Source organism: Amia ocellicauda, chromosome 3 (genome assembly GCF_036373705.1).
Source record: "Amia ocellicauda isolate fAmiCal2 chromosome 3, fAmiCal2.hap1, whole genome shotgun sequence".
NCBI classification, from domain to species: Eukaryota; Metazoa; Chordata; class Actinopteri; order Amiiformes; family Amiidae; genus Amia; species Amia ocellicauda.
Window position 1 is genome coordinate 45,655,117 of NC_089852.1, and position 13,866 is coordinate 45,668,982.

Consider the following 13,866-nt stretch of genomic DNA (forward strand, 5'->3'; position numbering starts at 1 on the left):
AAGGACCATGTACATAAGTAAGCACAATTTTAAAAACAATTGTAATTTCAGTATCTGAAATAATTGTTCCAAGTTTTCCATAGTGAAGTGCATAGTAGTTTAATACAAAATAAGACAATATGTATTCAGTATATCCTATCCACAGATCCTGTCCAGTTTGTGTCATAAGCTTTATAGGTTGTCAGTGTTTAAAATTTACAATAAGGCCAGTTCAGATTTCAAATTTCAAGGTGATATGTTTACTGACTGTTATGCATAGCTTTGCCAAAAGGAAACATTTAATTAGCCTGTAATCAAGAAATGAATATAAATACTTACATTTTAGTATAATTTTTGTTCCTTGACAAATATTTGCTGATTCACTAAAGTCATAGTTAATTTGTTTCTTTTGTAATGTTTCTTTATTGCCTCCATAATCTCCTCTGTCTTTAATGTGTAAATGATCGGGTTCAGCATGGGTGGAATGGTGGAAGACAAAGATGTATTTATTACATCCATTCCATTTATTAGTGGAAGTCATTGCAGCAATGTAATTGCAATGCCAATAATGGAATGTAAAATACTGCTACTAAAATTAGATGGGAGGTGCAGGTTTACATTGCCTTCAAACATCCTTCTTGAGACGCAAATATGATAATATAATCAGAATCAATGGTGCAAAAAGTGATATTGTGATACACAGTTTAGCCATTACAGAATTTGGAGAATTGTCGTTGCAGGCCATATGATACACAGGTCCATGGTCACAAACGTGGATGTTTATCACAATTGATTTACAGAATGACATTCTGGTAATTAAAACCACTGCTATCAGTGTTATAATTCCATCAAAAGCCCATATGAAAACTACAATACCTGTCATAGAAGTATGACTAATAATTACATGATATTTCAGTGGAACACATGGCAACAAATTTGTCATAGGTTAAAGCAACAAGATTAAGATACTGTAGAGAGGTAAATAAATGCACAAAAAAATATTGGCCAAGCAGGCCTTTATAGGCAATAAACTGAGAATCAAAGAGAAAGGTGTCAATCAATTTAGGAATAAGAGCTGTGCTGCCACAAATGTCAACTACAGCTAAATTAAAAACAGCAATGTACTTAGGGGTGTGAAGGCTTCGCTCCATGTATATAATGAACAGGATGAAGACATTTCCTAATACAGTTACAGCATAAACATAAACACAAGAACATATAAAAGTACTTCACATGTGGGATGTTGGAAAAGCCATTGATGTAAAAGAATTCTGGCTGAATAAATGTTGCATTGAGAGATGCCATTGCATTTAGGGAGCTCATGGCACTCTTGATTCTTCACCAGGTTCTCTCATAGCGCTTTTCCACTGACAAGGAGCCGGTGCTAGTTCGGAGCCGGTGCCTAATTTGGAACCATTTTTTGCTTTTCCACCGCAAAAGAACTGGCTCGGTGTCGCACGGAGCCGGTTTTTCTGGCACCAAATACTTGCTGGTCTGGAACCTAAGAACCAGTGACGTCAGGAGCCGGGGGGCGGGGTAAAGTCATCTCCACAAAAAGTTATTTGCCGGAGTGCAGCCGCCATGTTTAAAATGCCAGCAGAGACGCAAGCAGTCAGGAGAGTTTTGATTAAAAATGAGCTAAATCAGCAGCAAACAGCGGTCTGTCAGAGAGAGACACTACAGTAACAATATGGTCTCACCAGGTCAATTACTAGTTAGGAGTTGGCAAATATCAGCAATGAGAGATGACTGAGCGCAGCTTTTCTTGTTTTCCTTTTTACAATGAGTTTGATTGTGATGTTAAATAGGGTTTAAAGACGCAGTTGCCTCTGTGCTGATTATTATTGCTGTGTTTCTCTTCTACTCCGTGCTTGGGAACGTCCACATTCAGTGACGTCAGCGTTCGGTTCCAAAACCGGTGGAAAAGCGGGTCGGTTCAAAAAAAGTCAGCTGGTTCCCAGGCCGAGCACCGGCTCCGGCTCCAGCACCGGCTCCGGCTCCAGCACCGGCTCCTTGTCAGTGGAAAAGCGCTATCAGGTCTGTAAAAGTAAAAGTCATGAACCAAAAAATGAAAATTCCCTGCAACCTGGAAATGTAATCCTCAAAGATTTTATCTGAAATTCTAGATGTTACTTGTATTTTTCTCTTACCCAAAGGATTCATACATGTCTCTAAAAGGGCATTTTCATAAACATTTAATACTACCTCTAGAAAAGCACAATTCAGCGATTGGAATTTGACACAGAATTTGCCTTGTTATGCAGAATTCTCTTCCTCGTTCAGAATTCCGCAGAATATGCTACTTTTTGAATGATTGACAGAGAAAAAACTAAAAAAATGTGGTACCATATATTACCACTTGTTGTCAGTAATGTTAGATAAAGTACAGTGCCTTGCGAAAGTATTCACCCCCCTTGGCATTTTTCCTATTTTGCTGCCTTGTAACCTGGAATTAAAATAGATTTTTGGGGGGTTTATGTGGCACATTTAGCCACTGGGATTTTTGACCATTCTTCAAGGCAAAACTGCTCCAGCTCCTTCAAGTTGGATGGGTTCAGCTGGTGTACATCAATCATCAAGTCATACCACAGATTTTCAATTGGATTGGCTTTGACTATTCCAAGACATTTAAATGTTTCCCCTTAAATCACTCGAGTGTTGCTTTAGCAATATGCTTAGGGTCATTGTCCTGCTGGAAGGTGAACCTCTGTCCCAGTCTCAAATCTCTGTAAGATAGAAACTCAAGAATTTCCCTGTATTTAGCGCCATCCAGCATTCCTTCAATGCTGCCACCACCATGCTTTACTGTGGGGATGGTGTTCTTGGGGTGATGAGGGTGTTGGGTTTGTGCCAGACATAGCGCTTTCATTGATAGCCAAAAAGCTCAATTTTAGTCTGACCAGAGTACCTTCTTCCATATGTTTTGGGAATCTCCCACATGCCTTTTGGTGAACAGCAAACATGTTTGCTTATTTTCTTCTTTAAGTAATGGCTTTTTTCTGGCCACTCTTCCATAAAGCTCAGCTCTGTGGAATGTACGGCTTAAAGTTTTCCTATGGACAGATACTCCAATCTCCACTGTGGAGCTTTGCAGCTCCTTCAGGGTTATCTTTGGTCTCTTTGTTGCCTCTCTGATTAATGCCCTCCTTGCCTGGTCTGTGAGTTTTGGTGGGCAGCCCTCTCTTGGCAGGTTTGTTGTGGTGCCATATTCTTACCACTGTTTAATAATGGATTTAATGGTGCTCAGTGGGATGTTCAAAGTTTCAGATATTTTTGTATAACCCAACTCTGATCTGTACTTCTCCACAACTTTTTCCCTGGCCTGTTTGGAGAGTTCCTTGGTCTTCATGGTGCCGCTTGATTGGTGGTGCCACTTGCTCAGTGGTGTTGCAGACTCTGGGGCCTTTCAGAACAGGTGTATATATACTGAGATCATGTGATATATCATGTGACACTTAGATTGCACACAGGTGGACTTTAATTAACTACATTATGTGACTTCTAAAGGTAATTGGTTGCACCAGATCTTATTTAGGGGCTTCATAGCAAAGGGGGTGAATACATATGCACCACCATATGCACTTTTCCATTTTTTATGTTTAGAATTTTTTAAAACAAGTTTTTTTTTTTCATTTCACTTCACCAATTTGGACTATTTTGTGTATGTCCATTACATGCAATGCAAATAAAAATCTATTTAAATTACTGGTTGTAATGCAACAAAATAGGAAAAATGGGGGATGAATACTTTTGCAAGACATTGTAAGTAGCTCCTTTTTGCATTTCATTCAATTGTAAGCACCTTTTGTCAGATATCTGCAATGTGTTTTTTTGTATTGTTCGATCTGCTATATCTGTCATAGGGGGGACAAAACTAAATAGCTTAACGTCACCAACATGATCAGTTACCCATAGAGGCAGGTTTAAAATTGAGAGATTTTTTAGACCAAATAGCGCTTGATCAAAAAGGAAAGCTTGAAATGTATCGGCTTAATGTTTGTAAATGCTTGTTAGTCAGTGTTTTTAATGTTTTAATTTATTTAACTGGTATAAATAATGCAACCTAGGGCAGGAATGTGTATCCAGTGAATTTATGTTTATGTACTGAGCTGCTCACCATTTGACAAACCACAGAACATATTTTCATTGATGACTATTTCAAAACATTTCCTTTTAACCAAAAAGTAAACATGCAAACTCATTGAAACTGAGAATCAAATACAGGCCAGTATCTATAATAAGTGAGTAATTTGTAACATCTGGAATATATTATTTAAGTACTGATGCAATGTTATTGCACTGGTATTATCCCACATCCACCAACGAGTAAGTGCATGAAATTGACCAATGGTCTCTTATGCACAGAAATTAAAACTTTATAAATGTGTAATTAAGTGTTATTGATGTAAACGTTTGCAACCCATAAACTAAATTGTTAATAAATATAAATAAATAAATTCATATCACAGTTAATTTCATATTCTGGATAACTGATCTTGTAGTGTAAATAACACTCACCAGTTTAGCGCCTGTTTAAATATACAATAATCTAACTGCAGGAAACAATGAGAGTGTATCAGCTCCATTTTATTTTCTAATTCTGTATATAACTCAAAACCTGTATTACTTACATACAGTACATATATATATATATATATATATATATATACAGTGAGGGAAAAAGGTATTTGATCCCCTGCTGATTTTGAATGTTTGCCCACTGACAAAGAAATGATCAGTCTATAATTTTAATGGTAGGTGTATTTTAACAGTGACAGACAGAATAACAACAAATAAATCCAGAAAAACACATTTCAAAAAAGTTATAAATTGATTTGCATGTTAATGAGGGAAATAAGTATTTGACCCCTTCGACTTAGTACTTGGTGGCAAAACCCTTGTTGGCAATCACAGAGGTCAGACGTTTCTTGTAGTTGGCCACCAGGTTTGCACACATCTCAGGAGGGATTTTGTCCCACTCCTCTTTGCAAATCCTCTCCAAGTCATTACGGTTTCGAGGCTGACGTTTGGCAATTCGAACCTTCAGCTCCCTCCACAGATTTTCTATGGGATTAAGGTCTGGAGACTGGCTAGGCCACTCCAGGACCTTAATGTGCTTCTTGAGCCACTCCTTTGTTGCTTTGGCTGTGTGTTTTGGGTCATTGTCATGCTGGAATACCCATCCACGACCCATTTTCAATGCCCTGGCTGAGGGAAGGAGGTTCTCACCCAAGATTTGACAGTACATGGCCCCGTCCATCATCCCTTTGATGCGGTGCAGTTGTCCTGTCCCCTTAGCAGAAAAACACCCCCAAAGCATAATGTTTCCACCTCCATGTTTGACGGTGGGGATGGTGTTCTTGAGGTCATTCCTCCTCCTCCAAACACGGCGACTTAAGTTGATGCCAAAGAGCTTGATTTTGGTCTCATCTGACCACAACACTTTCACCCAGTTCTCCTCTGAATCATTCAGATGTTCATTGGCAAACTTCAGACGGGCCTGTACATGTGCTTTCTTGAGCAGGGGGACCTTGCGGGCGCTGCTGGATTTCAGTCCTTCACGGCATAGTGTGTTACCAATTGTTTTCTTGGTGACTATGGTCCTAGTTGCCTTGAGATCATTAACAAGATCCTCCCATGTAGTTCTGGACTGATTCCTCACCGTTCTCATGATCGTTGAAACTCCACCAGGTGAGATCTTGCATGGAGCCCCAGACCGAGGGAGACTGACAGGTATTTTGTGTTTCTTCCATTTGCAAATAATCACACCAACTGTTGTCACCTTCTCACCAAGCTGCTTGGCGATGGTCTTATAGCCCATTCCAGCCTTGTGTAGGTCTACAATCTTGTCCCTGACATCCTTGGACAGCTCTTTGGTCTTGGCCATGGTGGAGAGTTTGGAATCTGATTGATTGATTGCTTCTGTGGACAGGTGTCTTTTATACAGGTAACGAGCTGAGATTAGGAGCACTCCCTTTAAGAGAGTTACCTCGTTACCTGTATAAAAGACACCTGGGAGCCAGAAATCTTGCTGATTGATAGGGGATCAAATACTTATTTCCCTCATTAACATGCAAATCAATTTATAACTTTTTTTAAATGCGTTTTTCTGGATTGTTTTGTTGTTATTCTGTCTCTCACTGTTAAAATACACCTATCATTAGAATTGTAGACTGATCATTTCTTTGTCAGTGGGCAAACGTACAAAATCAGCAGGGGATCAAATACTTTTTTCCCTCACTGTATATATATAATTAACTCACTTCAGGTTTAATTACCTTCACTCTTTTAAAAAGCTTTTTAATTGCTTTAATAATCTCCTCTGTCTTTAACGTATAAATTATAGGGTTCAGCATTGGAGGAATGGTGGATGACAGAGATGTAGTTATTATCCTGACATCTGGATGAACAATGGTAACATTTCCAGCAATATAGATGGTAGATATTGGAAAATAGAACAGTGCCACTACAATAAAATGGGAGGTGCAGGTTTTCATTGCTCTTAATCGTTCCTCTCTAGATGCAATTTTTAACAGTGAAAATATTATACAAACATAAGATGCTACAATCAGAACCAATGGTCCAACAAGCAATATTGTGATAGCGATTTTTCCAAGGATGTAATTTGCAGAATTGTCATTACAGGCCATACGATACATGGGTCCATGATCACAAAAATAGCTGTTTATCACAATTGATTTACAGAACGAAAGCCTGGACAAGGAAGCTGCAGCTGCAATTATCATTCCTGTTGTCAGAGTCCACAGCACTGCTAGAATCACAGCCATTGCAAAATGTGTAATAATGACATGATATTTCAGTGGAAAGCATATGGCAATGAATCTGTCATAAGCTAGAGCAACAATTGTAAGTGATTGCATGAAAGTAAAACAGTGTACAAAACTCATATTGGCTAAGCAGGCTTCAAACGCGATGAACTGATTACCAGAGAGAAAGGTGTCAATTAACTTTGGAATAAGAGCTGTGCTACCACACATGTCAACTACAGCTAAATGAGAAACAATAACATACTTAGGGGTGTGAAGACGTCTGTCCATGTATATAATGAGCATGATGAAGGAGTTCCCTAATACAGTTACAACATAAACAAAACACATGAAAATGTAATAGTACTTCACATGTGGAATATCTGAAAAGCCACTGACAAAAAAGAATGGAGGTCGAACAATCGTAGCATTTGGAGAAACTGCTGAACTGAAGGAGCTCATGGCAGACTTCTTCACAACGTTTTCTCTGACCTATAATTGTAAGAGTCATGAGACTTATTTTAGTTACATGTTCCAGACTAAACTTAAATACATTTTAATAACATCAGGGTTTTAGGCAATTGTTTTCCTGTTTTTTTATTTGCTGAATAAGAACCACAGTGATGAATAAGGACAGAGCTCCCATCTTAGATTTCAGCTTTAATAATCAACATCTCCACTTTATAACAATGTATTCTTAATCCCCAATCTTTTTTACATAAAAAATAAAAACGTTCAGGTCAAGGATATATAAACTGTACTACTGTAGGAAGACAAAGAACAAATAAAGCCTTTGGAAAATATTACACTTAAAAAGAGGAAGGAAGAGAACAGAAACACCGTTAATACAGTATACGCTGTTTGAGTTTTTATCCACCTTTCACATACACAATTGCTTTGATGAATACAATGTTGTTATTTTCATTCTAGATTTAAATGCATTTAAATAGTGGAATACTGAACAACATTAAAGTCTGTTTCTGATACTCACCCAAATATAAGTATAGGCATAAGCAGGTCAGCTTAAGGGCTGTAAAGTTATAGTTAATCCTTCCTATATTATTCCTATTATTCTGTTAAAACAAGAAAAGTACACTATTTTTCTCAGCTTGTTCTTGCTCTTATAACTCTAGACTCTGATCCCTCTAGTAGTGGTCTAAGACAACAGCCTTTTATAAACATGAGTCAACAATGACTTAATTGCAATCAACATGGGGGAAGCATTATTGCATGATCTGTACACTAGCTGATTGTTCTCCAGAGATGTGTAGTTAATTTACTGTTAGAGGTTGTTGAGCATGTGTTTAGGGAAAGAGATGATAGATGGTGAGAGTTTTTCTAATATATATTTATATATATATTAATTTCAGGCCATACATTGACTTCATGGCAATAAGTGAACAATAGAGATCTCCACCTATTTCCTCATGCATAGTATGTATTGATAAAATCAGCAAGGTACAGTGAGCTAAAGGTTTTCAAATAGTAAACCGTTTAATGGGAGTCTGTTTTATTATTTGTTATTTTTACCATCACCGAGGTCATGAAGTGCATTCAGCAGGACATAAAGTAGGCCAATATTAGCTTCAATAAGGATCCCAAAGACATGGTATGTCCTGCATGTCTTTACAGAGCCATTTCTAAGATCAATCAGATCTTAGTTGTACATGTGCATGGCAAATATTTTGATACTATCGATAATTCCACAGCTGTTGTTTGGCAACTATTAGAGTAGTCACCCCCTCCCCGCCCATTCAGAATGAGACAAAATTAAATGTGCCATATTGCAATGAGACAAGTACTGCTATTGCAATAAGTTCTGAACTTAATTACAAAATTCTTAGCTAACAGAACAACTTTAAAAAACGTTGTTAAATAAACATTAATGTCTTTACAGAGTCATTAGAGGCAGAACTAAGATATAACAATTCATTTTATTGTATACTATGTTTGTCCATGCACACATGCTGTAGTGGGGTTATATATGTGGGGCACTATTGGATATCGGAGGAGCTTGGTCTGGTATGTTGACAGTTAGAAATAAAGACGTAAACTGATAATCTACATATCCTGTTTCTTCAAATTTAGTTATTTTAAGACAGGGTTTTTAAGAACATCTAGATATACACTGATCAGCCATAACATTATAACCACCTGCCTAATATTGTGTAGGTCCCCCTTTTGCCACCAAAACAGCCCTGACCCGTCGAGGCATGGACTCCACTAGATCTCTGAAGGTGTGCTGTGGTATCTGGCACCAAGACGTTAGCAGCAGATCCTTTAAGTCCTGTAAGTTGCGAGGTGGGGCCTCCATGGATCGGACTTGTTTGTCCAGCACATCCCACAGATGTTCGATTGGATTGAGATCTGGGGAATTTGGAGGCCACACCTTGAAATCATGATTCATCAGACCAGGCCACCTTCTTCCGTTGCTCTGTGGTCTAATTCTGATGCTCACGTGCCCATTGTAGGTGCTTTCGGCAGTGGACAGGGGTCAGCATGTGCACCCTGACTGGTCTGTGGCTACGCAACCCCATACGCAACAAACTGTGATGCACTGTGTGTTCTGACACCTTTCTATCAGAACCAGTATCCACTTTTTCAGCAATTTGAGCTACAGTAGCTCGTCTGTTGGATCGGACCACACGGGCCAGCCTTCTCTCCCCACGTGGAGCCTTAGCCGGCCATGACCCTGTCGCCGGTTCACTGCTTTTCCTTCCTTGGACCACTTTTGATAGGTACTGACCACTGCAGACTGGGAACACCCCACAAGAGCTGCAATTTTGGAGATGCTCTAACCCATTCGTCTAGCCATCACAATTTGGCCCTTGTCAAAGTCGCTCAGATCCTTACGCTTGCCCATTTTTCCTGCTTCTAACACATCAACTTTGAGGACAAAATGTTCACTTGCTGCCTAATATATCCCACCCACTGACAGGTGCTCATAATGTTATGGCAGATTGGTGTATATTGTACGTAAGTAATACAGGTTTCGAGTTATATACAGAATTACTGTATTACATCACACAGGAGAAAATAAAATGGAGCTGATACACTCTCAATGTTTCTTACAGTTAGATCATTGTATATTTAAACAGGAGCTAAACTGGTGAGTGTCATTTACTCTACAACACCAGTTATCCAGACAATGAACTGGGATATTAGTTGATTTATTGATATGTATTAATTTGTAACACTTTAGTTGATGGTTTGCAAAAGGTTACATTAATAACACATAAAGTATATTAAGACTTAATTACACATTTATAAAGTGTTAATTTCTGTGCATAAGAGACTATTGGTCAATTTCATGCACAATTTCATGATTATCATCTGAGTTCTGATGTGGAGCACCTGAACCCGCACTTACCCTAATCCTAACTTTAAAACATAAGAACATAAGAAAATGTACAAACGAGAGGAGGACATTCGACCCATTGTACTCGTTTGGTGTCAATTAACAACTAAGTGATCCAAGGATCCTATCCAGTCTATTTTTTTAATGTTCCCAAGTTTTCAGCTTCAACCACATCGCTGGGGAGTTTGTTCCAGATTGTGATGACTCTGTGTGAAGAAGTGTCTCCTGTTTTCTATCTTGAATGCCTTGAAGCCCCATTTTTCATTTGTGTCCCTGCAGATCTGGAAAAGCTCCTCTGGTTTGATGTGGACAATGCCTTTCATGATTTTGAAGACTTGAATCAAGTCCCCACGTAGTCTTCTCTGTTCCAGGGTGAAAAGGTTCAGTTCCCTCAGTCTCTCAGTAGGACATTCCCTTCAGACCTGAAATAAGTCTGGTTGCTCTCCTCTGAACTGCCTCTAGAGCAGTGATATTTTTCATGAAGTGTAGAGCCCAGAACTGTACACAGTATCCAGATGAGCTCTAACTAGTGCATTGTACATCTTATTTCCCTTGTTTTAAATTCTACATTTTTGACAATATACCCTAATATTGTTTGCCTTTTTTATTGCTTCCTCACATGGATGGAGAAAGTGAGGAGTCCATATAGACTCCTAGGTCTTTCTCATGTGTTATGTCTTCCAGTTCTATATTGTAATTATAGTGGACATTTGTATTATCCACATGTAATACCTTGCACTTGACCACATTGAATTTCATCTGCCAGGTGTCAGCCCACAGCTGAATATTATCTAAGTCCCATTGAATAACCTGTGCTACCAAAACTGTATCGGCTGAGCCACCTATTTTAGTATCATTTGCAAAGTTTGCTAACTATTACAGAGTCTAGATTAGAAAAAGCAAAGGCCCTAATACTGATCCCTGTGGAACTCCACTAACAACCTCACTCCAGTTAGAAGCCACTCCTTTTATTGAAACCCTCTGAAAAAGATTCTACAGTATATGTAAATTAGTATCTGAAGACTCATTTAGCCACACCAACTGATCCAGTGGTATTGTAGATTAAACATAACAAAAAATCACTCTTGCTGAAAAGTATTCCAACTACTTTATTAGTACTCTCTATTTAACCACTCTATTTATTTATTGTGAATATATTTAAAAATATATAAATATGGTGTAATTCTCAATATGTATCATTTACAGCAGTGGAAATCACCTCTCCCTCTCACCTCTTCCTTCTGGTTCTCTACCGTCCACCTGGTCCACTCACCTCCTTCCTGGATGAACCTGACTTTCTTCTCTCCTCCCTCCCCTCGCTGTCCTCACCTACCATCCTCCTGGGAGACTTCAACATCCACCTCTCCAACCTTTCCCACTGTGCTGGACTTCTTCCTCTCCTTCACTCCTTTAACTTCTCTCTCTCCCTGTCTCCCCCCACTCACAGGGCTGGCCTCCAGCTAGATCTCATCTTCTCTAGAGGCTGCTCCCCTTCAACACTCTCAATGACACCCATGGACATCTCAGACCACCACTTCATCTCCTTCTCCACCGTTGCCTCCACTGCCCTCACCCTCTTACCTTCCATTGACTGTTTTTCCCATCTATCTGTCAACTGTGCTACCTCCTCTCTGTTCTCCTCCCTCACCTCCTCCCTTGACTCTCTCTGTCCTCTCATGTCTCGTCCTGCCTGTCCCTCCCCTCCTCAGCCTTGGCTCTCTGCTGTTCTCCGCTCAACCCGAACTAGTCTGCGTGCCGCCGAACAGAAGTGGAAAAGGACCAAACTCCCAGTTGCCCTCGAAGTCTACCGCTCTCTACTGTCCACATTCTCGTCCTCTCTCACCTCAGCCAAGAAGTCTTACTTCCAATCACTCTTTGAATCCACTGTCAACAACCCCCACAAACTCTACTCCACCTTCTCCTCCCTCATTGCTCCCCCTCCCCCTCCTCCTCCCTCATCTCTCACTGCTGATGATTTCGCCTCCTTCTTCTCCTCCAAGATTGCAGACATCCGCAAGCTCTTTAACAATCCCCCCTGCTCTCCCATCTCACCCAAACCTCCAACTGATCACCTTTTCTTCATTCTCACCTCTCTCAGATGCTGAAGTTTCCGCTCTCCTCCTACTTCACAAACTAAAATGTGTGCCCTGGACCTTCTCCCTTCTCGCCTCCTCCAAGCGACTGCTCCTGATCTTCTCCCCTTCATCTCCTCCCTCCTCAACTCCTCACTCCTCTCTGGCTGTTTCCCCTCTGCATTTAAACAAGCTGCAGTCATCCCACTGCTCAAGAAACTAACCCTTGATGCCACCTCTCCTCAGAACTACCGACCTGTCTGCCTGGATGCAGTCACACCACCTCAAGCTCAACCTCTCCAAATTGGATCTCCTGTTTTTCCCCCACTCTTCCTCACCTTCTGCTGACCTCTCCATCTCGATCCCCTTGGAATCCACCACTCTCTCCTTCTTCATCCGCTAAAAATCTCGGAGTCACCCTCAATCCTGCGCTCTCCTACACCCAGCACATCACCACGCTGACACGCACCTGTAGATTCTTCCAGAGCAACATATGCCGAATCCGTCCCTACCTCACCGACTACTCAACGCAGCCACTGGTCCTCTCCCACCTGGTCTACTGCAACTCCCTCCTGGCCGGCCTACCTGCAACTACTACCCACCACTCCAGCTCATCCAGAACTCTGCGGCTCACCTGGTATTCTCTCCGCCCTGATTCACACACGCTACTCCACTGCTCTGCTCCTTCCACTGGCTCCCGATACTGGCACGCATTCAGTTCAATGACCCTCACCTACCGCTGTCTCGACCACACTGCACCAAGCTACCTTCAGTCCCTCATCTCTCCATACATCCCCTCCAGACCACTGCGCTCCTCCAGTGCCAGAAGACTAACTCTACCTCCTCTCCACTCTCCTTCCTCCAGAGCCACTCCTTCTCATCCCTGGCCCCTAAATGGTGGAACAACCTGCCCACTGAAGTCAAAACAGCAGAGTCCTTGACCTCATTCCAGTGCTTACTCAAGACACATCTTTTCAGACAGTACTTATAATATTAGTCCTTTTAATCCCCGTTAGATAGCACTTCAGAGTTTTATTATGCTTCTTGCATTCTTGATTGTTTTCCTCCTTGCTACCTTTCCCGTAGCCCTTGACTGTGACCCTACATCTTGACAGCACTTAGCTTTCACCATCCAGGATGTAGGACCTCACTTACTGTACTTGCCTATGTAAATTGGAAGTTGTAAAATGAATTATATTTTGAATTGCTATGTTTTATGTAAATTGAATTTGTAATGTTTGATGCCTTTACTTAACTGTATTTTTGCACTTTGTTTTGCACTTATGTTGTAAGTCACCCTGGATAAGGGCATCTGCCAATAAATGATGATAATAATAATAATAATAATAATAATAATAATAATAATTATTATTATTATTATTATTATTATTAATAATTATCTGTGTCATACAATGAATTCCATACTTGAATAGTTTCAGTACTAATGTACATTATTATGTAAAAAATAGTAATGAATATAGTTTTATGGAGTTCGGTGTCATGGTCATGGTCTGAGTTATGTATTTTTACATAAAACATAGGTGTGTTTGATCTATAGTCTTTAACTCACTGCTAAGACTACTGTACTAACTATGTGAGGCCATACAAGTCAAAATTACAGCTTTTTAAAATGATACATTTTTTAAATATGAGAATCTGGTATAACCGGAGTATGTAGTGCTATGCAGAA